Source organism: Macaca nemestrina, chromosome 8 (assembly GCF_043159975.1).
Source record: "Macaca nemestrina isolate mMacNem1 chromosome 8, mMacNem.hap1, whole genome shotgun sequence".
NCBI classification, from domain to species: domain Eukaryota; kingdom Metazoa; phylum Chordata; class Mammalia; order Primates; family Cercopithecidae; genus Macaca; species Macaca nemestrina.
This window is the reverse complement of record NC_092132.1, coordinates 75,763,537-75,777,913: the sequence shown is the minus strand read 5'-3', so window position 1 is coordinate 75,777,913 and position 14,377 is coordinate 75,763,537. Positions and strand designations below refer to the sequence as shown.

General features: G+C 39.2%; 1 protein-coding gene across 7 annotated transcripts in view; it reads left to right on the top strand.

The window, feature by feature from the left end:
• LOC105483613 (sulfatase 1) overlaps nt 1-14,377 on the top strand; it is a 193,325-nt gene that overhangs the window by 82,851 nt on the left and 96,097 nt on the right. The gene's annotated exons all lie outside the window — the stretch shown is intronic.

Genomic DNA, 14,377 nt, shown 5'->3' with positions numbered 1-14,377 from the left:
AGAGCCACAGCTTGGAGCAGCATGGAGCCACTGCCCCCTCCATGAAACAGGAGGAAATAACCCTTTTTTTGTTGTGAGCTTTAAGGGGTTCCTTGTGCAAATTCCGTGTGCTTTAAAATATTTTATTTTTATTTGCTTGTTTTAAGTTGGAGCTTTTAAACAGTTCAAGTATGGAAATTCACATATCTAGAGACCCTCTTTTCCCCTACTGTGATCGATAATTGAGGTATTACTGTGAATAGCCTCAGTTAAAATTGCACTTGGGATGGTGGGAAAACAGCCACAAGCAGCCAAATGCAAAGTGTTAGCTAGATTGTGCCTCCTGCACCCCACAAGCCAGGATGCCTGGCCTCATCTCCTTGAAGTTGGGGAGACAAGTCCTGCTGGGACTGGGTTGGGAGGGGGATCTCAGAGGATGGAATTTTCATGGACTGGGGAGATTGAAGATGATGTCACTCATTAAGGTGTGGGTTAAGGACAGCTTTCTGTTTCTGGAAAACCAAGCACACCAGTACTAACTCGGAGCCCGAGAATGACCGACTGCGTGACTATGCACAAATTATTTCACCTTCTGCCTTGTTACCAAGGATTAATTAATCATTGCAAGTTGTCTCGCGACTCCACAATGCTAAATACAAATAGAGGAGACCCTCGAATTCATGGAGCTGTGACTCGTGGTCTTGAATATTCATGTTTAACCATGCCAGTCCACTCTCTCACCCAGCAACGACTCTTTGTTTTACTGAGTTCTGAGGGGTCCGCTTCTGTTTGGAAGGTGAAAGGGGGGCTGTACGTGGTGTGTGGCTGCAATACTGATGGCCTGTTTTGTTCTCCCAGGGAGATACTGTAAGGCACAGTGGAAGATTCACCTGAAGCTCATTTTTGCCCCTCAAAATTTCCCCCCATTAATTTTGCCAGTTTGAAATTCTCTAGACATACAAGATCTTTTAGAGTTAAAATGCACTTCAAGAGAAAATGCAAAAACAGAATACTTACGAAGAAAGATGTTGGTGTGGGGTCGTCCCCGTTCTGCCCTTACTGTGTAATCTTGAACAGATCCCTGAACTTCCCTGAATCTCAGTTTTCTCGTTTAAAAAAAAAAAATAGTTCCTACTTCGTTGGTGTGTGGCTATGATAAACTAATGACTATGAAAGGTCTAATACATGGCACATGCTCAATGGATATTAGCAAAAATTCTTGCTTCTTGATTAAGAGTTGAGTGTCATCCAAATCTCGGAAATTGTGGGAAGTTGGAAACTCAGGAGAACAAAAAGAAAAAAGTGGAGTGGTAAGGGACTTTTGTCAGTCAGGGGGCAGAATGGGGCTGTAGGATCTGAGGAATGAAGGAGGAGCTGGCGATAAAATGAGGGGGTGAGGGGAAAAGGGAGCAAAAAGAGAGAAGGAAAGAAGACCAGGCGTGAACCCTTTCGGTTATGCCAAGGTCCTGGCACTAGTCCACGTGGTGCTGGAAGTTACTCCCTGAAGTCAGGCAACTGGAAAACTAGGGCTCCAAAATTGTTTTCCCTTCTCAACCGGGTATCAGACCACGTGTCCCAATTTGGGGTTGCTGCGATAAGAATTGAGGTAGATAAAGTCGTTTGGAAGGTTGCAAACATGACCTTGGCCCAATTTCAACCCACTGCACCTGGTCCCCGTGAATCCTGCCCCACTTTTCCAGCTCACTTTGTGTGGCCACATCCCTTTCCCTACTCTTCCACAGTGTGGGACGAAGGATTCAGCTCAGCATTCCCAGGAGCACCTAATGTCATGGTGTCTTTCCTATCATGGTGGTTTCATACATTTTTTGGATCATATTGTTTAATCGATTCAAAGTTTGTTTCCTACTGCAGCTACATTCACCTACCATTGTCTCAAAGAGGAGGCCATAGGTGATGAAAGGCCCACAGGGGGTTATTGGCAGATAAGGCTGAACAGAATTGGTAAACTGAATCAGGGCTTTATGAAAACAAAAGCCAAGTAACTCACTCTGCCTCCTTAATCTCTGGTAATAATTTACCTTAAGATGAAGATTTCAACCTGGGAGTGGTGAACCTATCTTTGAGCTTATTAACAAACTCCAGCGTGGGCCCCTGTTAGAGTCTGTTAGTTCACATATGTCAAGAATTTTGAATTTGAGCAATCTTATTCCTTCAGACATGGAAAGAGATGTTAGCTGGTCATTTGAAAGCCACTCAAAAGAACACTTCTGGATACTTGTTGAAGGAGGTGAAGGTTCTCCCATGGAAAACTCCTTCAGTTGTTGATGCCTAGGATAGACTGTGTGTTGGCATGTTTGCCTTCTTGGCAACTCTGGGAAGGATGATCCTAAATACAGTCCTATCAGCTACAAAATAATTGGCAGTATCATTAATCCTATCTTGTAAATGCTTAGCTGCCTCAGCCCATGCAAAGGTCTGAGGAGTCAGCCTTCCTGGAAGAGACTTGCAACACCTGCTTGGCTGGGCTTCACTTTTCCTTTCATTGACGCTAGTGGATTGATCGCTGTACTGTAGACCAGTACCATCAGCATCAGCATCACCTGGGAACTTGCTAGAAATGCAATTTTAAGGCCGGGCATGGTGGTTCACGCCTGTAATCCCAGCACTTTGAGAGGCCAAGGTGGGCAGATCACCAGAGGCCAGGAGTTCAAGACCTGCCTGGCCAACATGTTGAAACCTCGTCTCTCCCCAAAATACAAAAATTAGCTGGGCATGGTGGTGCGCGCCTGTAGTCCCAGCTACTCAGGAGGCTGAGGCAGGAGAATCACTTGACCCCAGGAGGTGGAGGTTGCAGTGAGCTGAGATCACGCTACTGCACTCCAGCCTGGGCAACAAGAGTGAAATTCCATCACAAAAAAAAGCAATTTTGGTTGGGCTTGGTGGCTCATGCCTGTAATCCCAGCACTTTGGGAGGCCGAGGCAGGCGGATCACGAGGTCAGGAGATTGAGACCATCCTGGCCAAAATGGTGAAACTCCATCTCTACTAAAAAAATTTTAAAAATTAGCCAGGCGTGGTGTTGGGTGCCTGTAGTCCCAGCTACTCGGGAGGCTGAGGCAGGAGAATGGCGTGAACCCGGGAGGTGGAGCTTGCAGTGAGCCGAGATTGCGCAATTGCACTCCAGCCTAGGTGACAGAGCAAGACTCCATTTGGAAAAAAAAAAAAAAAGCAATTGTATAGGCCTCATCCCAGAATCAAAAACGCTGGAGTAATTAACAAGACTTCTAGGTGATTCTGATGAACCTCTGCTCCACGTTATGAATTAAGTACTTGAGCCTAGGACCCTTGTTTAAGGGTTGTTATTCTCTTGCATAGCTCTTTTAAAGTATCCAGTATTCTGAAGTTAGGAGCCATGTGTGGTAAAGATGTTTCTTTTGGGAAGAAAAGCTTCCTCAAAATCTAATTACTAGAAGGAAATCAGTAAGTTGTCAAGGAATTTTTTTAAAAATCAGTACTTGGATTATGACGCTAGCCTGGATCTTCATCTTTCTTGCCTGGCTTTATTCTCCAATAAAACTAATTAGCAATTTAATTATGCAAATTTTGGAAGATTTCTGATTTGGATGTAGTTCAAGCATGAAAATAGTGGTACATAAGGACATTTTTCTTAGTGAATTTGGAAACCATTGATTTGCAGTAGTCTAGTAGTCAAAATCCCTTTGAGCCAGATGGGCATTAAATATGCTGGCTTGCTATTTGTGTAACTACAGTTTTATAGGATTTATTGATCCAATAGTTAACCAACCAATGGCCAAATTAAAAATAATCCCTTCCAACTCTCTCCCGTAATTACGAGTAAACCACCACGTAGGTATGTTTTGTAAGAGATGATTTAGGAGTTAGATAGAAACAATCTTGAATTATTTAAATCATTTGTTATGTAAAAAAATATATAGAATTGTTTTGTGTGGCTCAGAAGAATAGAGCATGAGTAAGCATCTAGAAGAAAGGGGAAGGCAGATTTTTGTTCAATAAAAGGGAGAATTTCCTAATCTGAAATCTCACCCTAAACTAAACAGGTGGCCTAGTGAGTCCCTTGTTACCTACACAGGGACATTATTCACTGATGAGTGAGAAGTTTTATTCACTAAAGGTTGATGGAGGTGAACTTTAAGATCCTTTTCAGACTTAGAGATTCCACAAGGTGTTTTCCAGAACACCTCCTTCGCATTTGCTCTCCAAAGTCAGGCTTGCTAACCTCCTTTCTCATATGCGATCTGTCCCCTGAAGCCATGTTCCAAGGAGAAAAAGTAGATGGCCTGCGTGCCAGAGCACTACTTTTGCTGATTTCGCAAAAACAGTTTATTATCATTTACATGTTTCCTTTCGTGTGTACTTCAAGCATATGCTGTATGCAAGAGATCCTGATATGGAGGACCAGACGCATGTCAAATCCAAGCCTTTGTATTTTCATCCCTGATTGAAACTAAATACAGTCATGAAACACAAAGAAAGATCAGAGAGAACCAGCAAATTAACAAAACATCTAGAAGTCCACCAGGGCTGGAGGTCTCGGTAAACTTTAGGAGCCCTGGTAAACTTTGCAGGCAGCCAGACTTAGTATACTTCTATTAATGATGACAGCTATTAATATTTTGAAATTGTCAAATGTTATTCTATGACACGTTTCACAATATTTCACCAGAACGGGCCAAGGGAATGTTAGACTTCAGATTCACAACTTTATAAAGCATTTTCCAAATAAACCAAGCTCCTCACTATAGTTGGAAAATAGTTGCTATGTTTGGCTAATCCACTCATCAGTAAAAACTGTTTTCGTTTCCCCCCAATTTTTATGCAAATTTTATATATACCCTAATCAAGAGAACATGAGTGCAGTCTTTATTTTTGTTTTTCCTTAATTAATGAACATCATCTAGCTTCCTTTCCATGCATGATGTTTTAGTAAGCTTGCAAATATTATTAAAGATTGCTTTTCTTTTTGAAGACAGATATTAAAATCAACCCAACCCTGTTGTACTATAATCTGTAATATCACATCAGGTTTTAATAAACCTCCTTTTTGCAGCACACATGTGCTTAAGACTTCATGGAAACCAAATCAACAGAGAGAAGGGATTACTTTAGATGACTTTAAAATATGCATTGTTTGAAATGGCCTCTGGTGACCAGCTTTCATGAATGGCTGGCTTTACGTGTGGGGCCCATCATCTGGTTTAATTATATCAGCTGCTTTGTGTGACAAGTGCTGTTCTTGTGTGTGCTGAGAAATGAAGGTTTGAAACAAAGTAGAGTGTAATGAGTGAGAAAATAAATTCTGGAAGTGGAACACCACTGGGCGTTTGTATGGAAGAATTCTAAGGACTAGTCCACCTATAAACATCTATTTATAAAGACACTCCACAGTGACAGTAAGTGTAAATTTGCCTTATATGTTCATGGACCTAGATCATAATCTGAGCCTTTTCGGGAAGATTTATTTCACATATAAGATAAGTAACAGCTTAGGATGCTAATGTGGCTCTTAACATTTTCATTCTATAAATTCTTATGCATAAAACTTCATAAAGGTTACTCTTTTGTAACATTAGAGTAAAATGCTAAGTTTTTATTAGCTAAAGTATTTCCCAACTTCTGTCCAGCAAGTAAACTAAGACAGATGTCATAAAGTTTCAAGGCACTACCGATTCATTATTTGAATCTATAAATGTTAGGAAAATTATGGTTTTAGAAATCTCCTGTTGTATCTCTTGAGTTGTTAGTCTTTCTAAAAAAAAGAAAAGAAAAGAAATTGGCCAGACGCGGTGGCTCACGCCTATAATCCCAGCACTTTGGGAGGCCAAGGTGGGTGGATCATCAGAGGTCAGGAGTTCAAGACCAGCCTGGCCAACATAGTGAAACCCCCTCTCTACTAAAAATACAAAAATTAGCTGGGTGTGGTGGTGCACACTTGTAATCCCAGCTACTCAGGAGGCTGAGACAGGAGAATTGCTTGAACCTGGAGGCGGAAGTTGCAGTGAGCCTGGATCACACCACTGCACTCCAGCCCAGGCAACAGAACAAGACTCGATCTCAAAAAAAAAAGGAAAAAGTAGAAATTTATAAATATCTCTATGTCCAGATAGTAATTTGAAGATAGGAAGGTGAATTTGATTGAATAAGAATATCATAGATTACACTAGTGTCAATGATAACTGACAGGCAATTTTTATTCATTATATGCTTTATTGCTAAGATTAATACAGTAAATTAATTTTCCTAGATGGGCATACTAGTTACTGAGTTTTTTCTACTGTGATATTTTCCAAGACTGCAGACCTGAATTTCACGAGAAATTTAAGTAGGGTTGCTCTTTTTACTTGATAATTGTAAAGCTGTGCTTGTTAGTCATTGAGAGAGGAGTACAGAGCTGAAGGGGACCCAATGTCTGAAGATAGCTCAGGGATTTAGGTACATGGTGAAGATGATTTTGTTATTTAAAGACTGGGAATTATGTATTTAACCATTAGGACAAAAGATCTCAAAACACTATTTCCCAGTACAACTTGTAAAGGACGATTTTTTAAAATATTAATACATAAACTAATCTGAATTTTAAAGTTTCCTTGAAAATGTCTCCAAGCAAAGACATTGGCTTTAATAGGATGTTTGAATTTTTTTTTTTTTTTTTTTTTTTTTTTTTGAGACCGAGTCTCACTCTGTCGCCCAGGCTGGAGTGCAGTGGCATGATCTCAGCTCACTGCAAACTCCGCCTTCCAGGTTCAAGCAATTCTCCTGCCTCTGCCTCCCGTGCAACTGGGACTACAGGTGCCAGACACCACACACAGCTAGTTTTTGTATTTTTAGTAGAGACGGGGTTTCACCATGTTGGTCAGGCTGGTCTCGAACTCCTGACCTTAGGAGATCTGCCCACCTCAGCCTGCCAAAGTGCTGGGATTATATGCGTGAGCCACCACGCCTGGCTTAAATGTTTGATATTTTTTTAAGGTTCTCCTGTAAGTAATACAGTTTGAAAAAAAATACAGCTAATCTCCATAATTTGCCTTGAGCTAGGAAAGAGAATTATCTTTTGAAATGTGATTACCTCCTTCACACTGTTTCCCAGAGCTTTCTTTCCTGGTCCTCTCTCTGCTTGTTTCCCCATTCTGCTGTGTTTACCGCCTAGAAGAAGTTAGAGAGCATTATATTGGCAGTGAACTTGATGGCATAGAAAGTAGGCCAGTGGACGGTCACAGTGGCTAACACCTGTAATCCCAGCACTTTGGGAGGCCAGGACAGGCAGATCACTTGAGGTCAGGAGTTCGAGACCAGCCCGCCAACATGGTGAAACCCCATCTCTATTAAAAATACAAAAATTAGCCAGGTGTGGTGGTGTATACCTGTAATCTCAGCCACTCAGGAGGTTGAGACAAGAGAATCACTTGAACCTGGGAGGTGGAGGTTGCAGTGAGCCAAGATCATGCCACTGCACTCCAGCCTGGGCAACAGGTGAGACTCCATCTCAAAAAGGAAGTATGCCAGTGGGGTTCTCTTAACTGCAGCTTCATTTACGTAGTAAAGTCAGGTGTTCTTCTTCCTACATACGACTGCGAGATAGTATTTCAAGAAATGATTTTCAGACTGTATATTTATGTTTCGAAACCATTTCTCATAGTATGAGATAGTGTTTCCAGAAATGCTTTTGAAACATAAATATACCATCTAATTGTCTTTTTTAAAATATTTACTTCAACTTAAACGTATCTCGAGAATTGTGGAATTTTAAAAATTTTGCATTGTGCCAGATTATGTACATCAGGAAAACAGACTAAAATGAAACATGTATAAAAAATCCCCGAATCTGTCGAAAGTATATTTTTAGTACCTAAGAATGATTGAACTTTATACTGTGAGAAAGATTGTTTCTTCGTTCCTTGCGATATGTGTCTGTGTGTGGGTACGTATATTTATACACATATCTTAAGTATGTGTGTGGGCATACACACGTGTATGTGTGTGTGTGTGGTGTGTGTGTGTGTAGAGAAAGAGAAAGACATGGGGTACTAATGAAACATAAAGTTTGTGGCATAGACATTAGTGCTCAGCAAACACTTTGGTCTGCTAAATTTTCCAATGCCCTTGCAGTTGAGTGGGGCCACATGACTAATCACATCCAATGAAATGTTAGAAGTGAACTGGGTCACTTTCAGGTTGAAGCCCTGAAAAGCTCCTGCAAAATTCTTGAGCTTATTTTTCCCTTGCTTCTTGGTCTACTTATTGCAGCAACAGGACAACACTGCCCCCGTCAGTGTGCATCCATGTATGGCTGGGCAGAGCAGAGCTCTCTGCCATCCTGTGTGTGACTTGCAGTACGAGTGACAAATATGCTTTTATCATATTTGGAATTTCTTTGTTATTGCAACAAACTACTTCTGCTGACTAATGCAGTATCTCAAGGTACTTCTGTACAAATAAGCTATAAATGTATAAAACCAAAGGCCAATTTAATAAAATTTAATGTAATAAATCATATATTTTAAGACATAGCTAAGATGCCCAAGATCACATTCTAGTTCTTTTTAACAATATTGTTGTCCTTCCACCAAACCCACTTTATTTTTTTTCATCAACTTTTATTTTAAGTCCAGGGGTACATGTACAGGATGTGCAGGTTTGTTACATAGGTAAATGTGTGTCATGGTGGCTCGCTGCACATGTTATCCCTTTATCTAGATGTTAAGCCCAGCATCCATTAGCTATTCTTCCTGATGCTCTCCCTCCCCCAACCCTAAAGACCCCTCAACAGGCCCTAGCATGTGCTGTTCCCCCACATGTGTCCATGTGTTCTCATCATTCACCTCCCACCTATAAGTGAGAACATGCGCTGTTTGGTTTTCTGTTCCTGTGTTAGTTTGCTGAGGATAATGGCTTCCGAGTTCATCCATGTTCCTGCAAAGCACATGATCTCATTCCTTTTTATGGCTGCATAGTATTTCATACAAATCCACTTTAACTGAAGTTTCCATTGCCTCTTCTTTTGGAATTCCAGTTGTCTCTTTGTTCTCATTCTCTTGGATCTCATTGCCACTGTTGAAACCATTGATCATTTGGACCACAATTGGTCACCAATGACCATTATTAGTCCCTTTAGACACTTTGTAACATATGCTTCAGGAATATTGAGTTCTTCCGGTAGTTTTCATAATATCTAGATCAGTTTGTTTTCCTTTGTCTTGTTCATTTCATCCGAAAGAAGCTGGACAAATTTTAATTTGGACTTTATGCATTCTCTAAAATGCCCTTCAGAAGCTTGATTTTATATGGTTTTAGTTCCTCCTTTTATGAGGCAGAGTCTCAAAGGTACATTTCTCACTTCATCCTTCTCACTCTTCAACTCTCACTTAATCCTTCTCAATCTTCTACTCCGTCTATTTTCTTCCTCCCTGAGAAGACAGAGAGAAAAACCTAGAAAACTTAAGTTTATTTATTTCTATGTTTTGTAATGCAACCAATTATTGAAAAAATTCAATATATACATGAATTCAGCCAAAAAATAAAACCTGTCCCTCTCCCTCCCCATACACCAGGGATAAACAACACTCACCACTGTGTGAATAGATGACTTTTGAAGATTCCTTCCAATTTCAAGATTCACAGTGTTGGGTGGGAGGAGGAGAGGAGAAAGGAAGAGCTCATCATTTAGCCAAATATTTCCCCACAGGTGCTCCAGGTCACAGGCATACACTTTTCAGCCGTCATTGTTTGTTGGAAGAGGATTTATTATTCGAGGAGAATAAAAGTGTTACTACACCAGGAGGGGATGATTGTCTATCTTCTTTGCTTAGAGTTGTAATAAATTAGACCAGGAAACGGGCTTTCTAGAGATTAACAGTAGGTGAACTTTGCCAGCTATGGGGTTGTTAAAAGAAGAAATTAACTTCTTCATGGATTCATGTATATTATAAAGAAGATAGCACATCCTGAAGGCTTACTCTAAAGAAAAGAAGTAATCTCTGGGAGACTCAAAAGCCAAAATTAATGAGAAAGGGCCATGTTAACTGATCCTAAGAAATGTATGTAGACAGTAATGTGGGATGGGAGGATGAGATGTGGGTACCAGCTTCTTGCTGGCGTAATTCTACTTTGCTTGCCTCTGACAATAATCTAAGTGTGTTCTGGCTAAATTCAGCTTCACATAACTGCATAATCTCCCCTGCCCCTGCTGTTTCAACTGGTTATGGTGTCCCTTTTTTCTCTGGCCTAACTATAAAGTGCCATTGCTTTGTACTAGAAATAATTCTTTTGCCCCATCCTAGAGAGGTTTTTTTCTGTGGCAAGTGGGTTGTTCTGACCCTGTCCCTTGTATACTTTAGCTGTGTGGGCATTCATTTGTAAAATTTTATGTTATCCTTTGGGAATAAAAAAACACAGAATTTTATCACTCATCAACAACTTTTATCTGAGACCAGGCATTTAGAACTGAGGACAGTTTCAAGGCTTTAAGGAAAAAAAGTAAATGAGAAGCTTGTGACTAGGGCCAGACCTAGAGCCTTAAATGTGAGAGTCTGGGCTTAACTATAGAACAAGGTACACTATAAGTCAGCAATTCTCAAACCCTTTGGTTGGGCTCAGTATCCCTTTATATAATTAAAATTTATTGAAGACTCTTGCCCCAACAGTTTTTATGTGGATTTTAATTATTAATACTTAGAAGTGAAAACTGATAAAATTTTAAAATATATGATTCTTTTGAAAATAATGAATCTATTATATGTTAACCTAAATGATATATTTTATTTAAAAAACTATATTTTCCAAACAAAAAAAATTGTGAATAAATTATGAATTCGTTTTACATTTTTGCAAATGTCTTTAATGTTTATCTGAAAAGAAGAAAGTCGAATTCTTATTTCTGCTTCTACATTCAATCTGTTGAAATACATTGTTCTGGCTGAAGTACAGTAATAAAATCCAGACTGACATGAATAAGTAGTTGGAAAGGTAGAAGCATTTTAATAGCTTTTTCAGATACTTGTGGATATTCTTTGATACTACAACAAAACTTGGCAAGTGATAATTCATTAAAGGTTAGTTGTGTTAAGAAATCTGAAACCATATCAATGAACTTTTCATTCTGTTACAATAGAATCCAGTGGTCATCTTGTACTTTGAATGAATATTTTACTCATGTAAGATTTTATAGCACTGTGATCATTTGGGAAATTTAGTTCACTGAACTATGCAAATATTCTAAATGTTGACTCATTTCATTTTACAATATCAAAAAATAACATTTGTTAACATCACTATCATTGTCATCAGAAAAAGTTACTTATTGGAAGTCTGCCAAGTGGAGTATACAAGCTTTCCAAAATTCTAATTTTAGCTTGAAAGGTAGATTTCTATCATTGGTAACAAACACTGTCAATTGTTTCCCTTGAAATGATAGGCTTATTTCATTCATTATTTGGTAAAATGTCTACCAAATATCCAAGTCCAAAAAAATTATTTTAAGTAAAAGTAGTGTTTCATTTTTTTTGTTTAAAGCCACTTTATCTTGCAGCTCAGCCACCCTCATGCCTTTCCTCAAGACAGCCATCATACTCCCCCAGCCAACAAGGGACTTTGAGTGAACCTCCTATCTCAAAAAACAGAACAGTGAAAAGAAAACATGTGCACTCAAGGTCACGGTTTCATAGAATTAGTGATTTTACTGCCTCATCTTAATGAAACTGGATTTTTTTTGTTGTTTTTGTTTTTTTGTTTGTTTTTACTATATGTGAAGCTTTTATCATTCATGCTAAGACAAAAGCGGAAAGTCGCTCTACGTACCATTGCTCTTACATCATCTGTAGAAATGTCAGCACAGTGAAGAAAGCAAATAATGTGTCAGTATTCTTATCAAAATAGTTCTGACCTCATGAACCTCCCAAAAGGGTCACAGGGTCCCCCAAAAGTCCCAAACTATACTTTGCTGCTGTAGACAAAAGCAGGGTGCTGTTGATGTATTGGCCACCATCCCCTCTAGAGACCTAGCACCAAACTGCCCAGCCAAAGGGGGGATTGGGGAAGACAGAGTTCCCCTTAAACCTTTGGGAGCAACAGGGCTTGAGTTTAGATTGATTGCGGGACAAACATATGTGACCTAAACTTTCTATCCAGTTGGCTGGACATCTTTCCAGTCTTTTTTTGTTTTTCTTTTTCTTTTACATGTGACTTGAAAAATTTATTGCCACTTTTATAATTTGGCTTGACCACCCTAAACAAAGTCCTATAAACTTTCCACACCAATTGGCCATAACTACAACTGCTGTTGTCATTTTATGGGTTGGAGTAAAAGCAGCTTATATCCTGGTCTTGATCAGTGAAGAATAAAACACTGTTCTTCAAACTCACTTTGTATGTGTGAGAAAAACCTTTCTACATTTCTTTCATTTTCTACTCTTTCTCAAGACCAATTGCTAGTCTCTAAGGACTCTTGTTGTCCACCACAAAGTATCCAATTCAAACATTGCATCCTTGTCTCTTCTGTCAAGCTCTGCATTTTGTCTGTCAGGATTTTTTTCCCTTCTTTACTTCTTTTCCTTCTGGAGCTGGAAACCAGGCAGTAAGAGGATGACAGGCTTTGAAAGGTCATTTTCGAATAAAGAATTGTCTGTGTGCAGTGTTTCTAGAATGGCATGTTTTGTGTGTTTTCGTGAAGGAAGATGAGATGAAAGATAGAGAGGACTCTTGCTGGCCAGACTAGGTGAAAAATTCAATTTTCTTGACCACTTAATGTATATATCCTTGTAGGTACGAATTCCCTGAATTGAATAGTGGTGGTGGTGGAGGAAGCTGACCGAAGGGTCCAAAGTTCTAGTGAGACAGGAGGAATAAACTTTCAAGATCTGTTGCCCAGCAAGGTGACCACAGTTAATAACAATGAATTAATCGTATGTTTCAAAAATGCTAACAGAGTAGATTCTTCAATGTTCTCACTACAAAAAAAAAAAAAAAAATGATAAGCATGTGAGGAGATAGACTGTTAATTAGCTTGATATAATCATTCCACAAAGTACACATATATCGAAACATCAAATTGAACCCCGTAAATATATATAATTATCATTTGTCAATAAAAATAAAAAATTTTAGTTAAAAAAATAAGATAAACCGTGGCAGAAAATAATGTAGACCTTTTCTGCACTTTTCATTCACCAGAAGGGAAGTTCGCTTCGTAGGAAAAAACCACTCTCTCTTTTCCATATTAGGAAATGATTTTTGATGTAGTTTACACAAAGGTATCATTAAAGCTAATTTGCTTTTTCCTAAAGGAAGAAGTAAAGTAAATAAGATAAAGAAAAGAATAACTAGCAGTGTTGATTGGGTTCCAGCAAAGGTTATCAGCATCTGAATTGTCAAGAACTTCCAGTTTCTCGTGTTGCTGATTATTTAAACTCAAATGCCACTGTTTGTCTAATGCAGTGAGCCTGAAATTGTTCCTCCCGGGTTGCTACTGTCAGCAGAGGTTGGTTTACACTATAGTGGGTGCACAAACACCGTCTTCACAAACTCTCCCTTCACACACCTCTGCAGGCTTTGAGAGGTGAGCAAAGTTTTACTACTTAAAGAACCAACCTCTTAAGAAATTTCTGTATTTAACTATTTAGCCTGACCCATGCTTTGTGAGAACAAGCCATTGTTTGTCATTTTATTCCTTTAGTTTTCCTGTCCCTTCGTGCCTGTATCAAGTGTCTCACGATTTAAAACAAAAGCACAGAAGTCAAACAGTCAGTGCAGAATAATTGCAGGCTTTCAGTGTTCGGCATGCACAGCAATCACTGTGGAATCACCCTGAGTTATTAAGAAGAAAGCACCAAATCTTACATTAGTGACTTCTACAGAGCTCCGTTATCAATTGGAGCTGGCTTGTGTGTTGCAGATAATGTAGTCAGGACTGCCTGGCTGCAGACACTAGAGTTTTGTTTAAAAACCTGTTTCTTTTTGTCTCTTTCTCTCTCCTGCAGTATAATTACAGGCTGCAGAGTGAAAAGCATTAGAACTGTTTACAAAACAGCTCATAAAGTTTAAAATATGTGTGTGTTTGTGTAAAACAAAATAATGTATATGGTATCCAGTCTTTCTTCTTTCACTAACCCCTGTCACCCTCCAGAATTAAGGGCATGAAGTTGAGAGATGGAGCCCTTTCCTCCTGCTATGCGATGCTTACACTTAATTAGTTATGCCTACTTATCCAATGCCAGTTTATTGTTGCAGATCAAAATACAGATTCTCAGGTGTATGGGGACTGAGTGACTGATGAAACAGACTGCTATCTAATTAATTTTAGGGCAGCCTAAATTCCCATAAAGTTGTTCCCTCATGACATATGAGACAAAGATTTTATTTTTTTAATGAGCCCTTTGCTATCTTTCCAAGAGAAAAGCTTTCAGCAG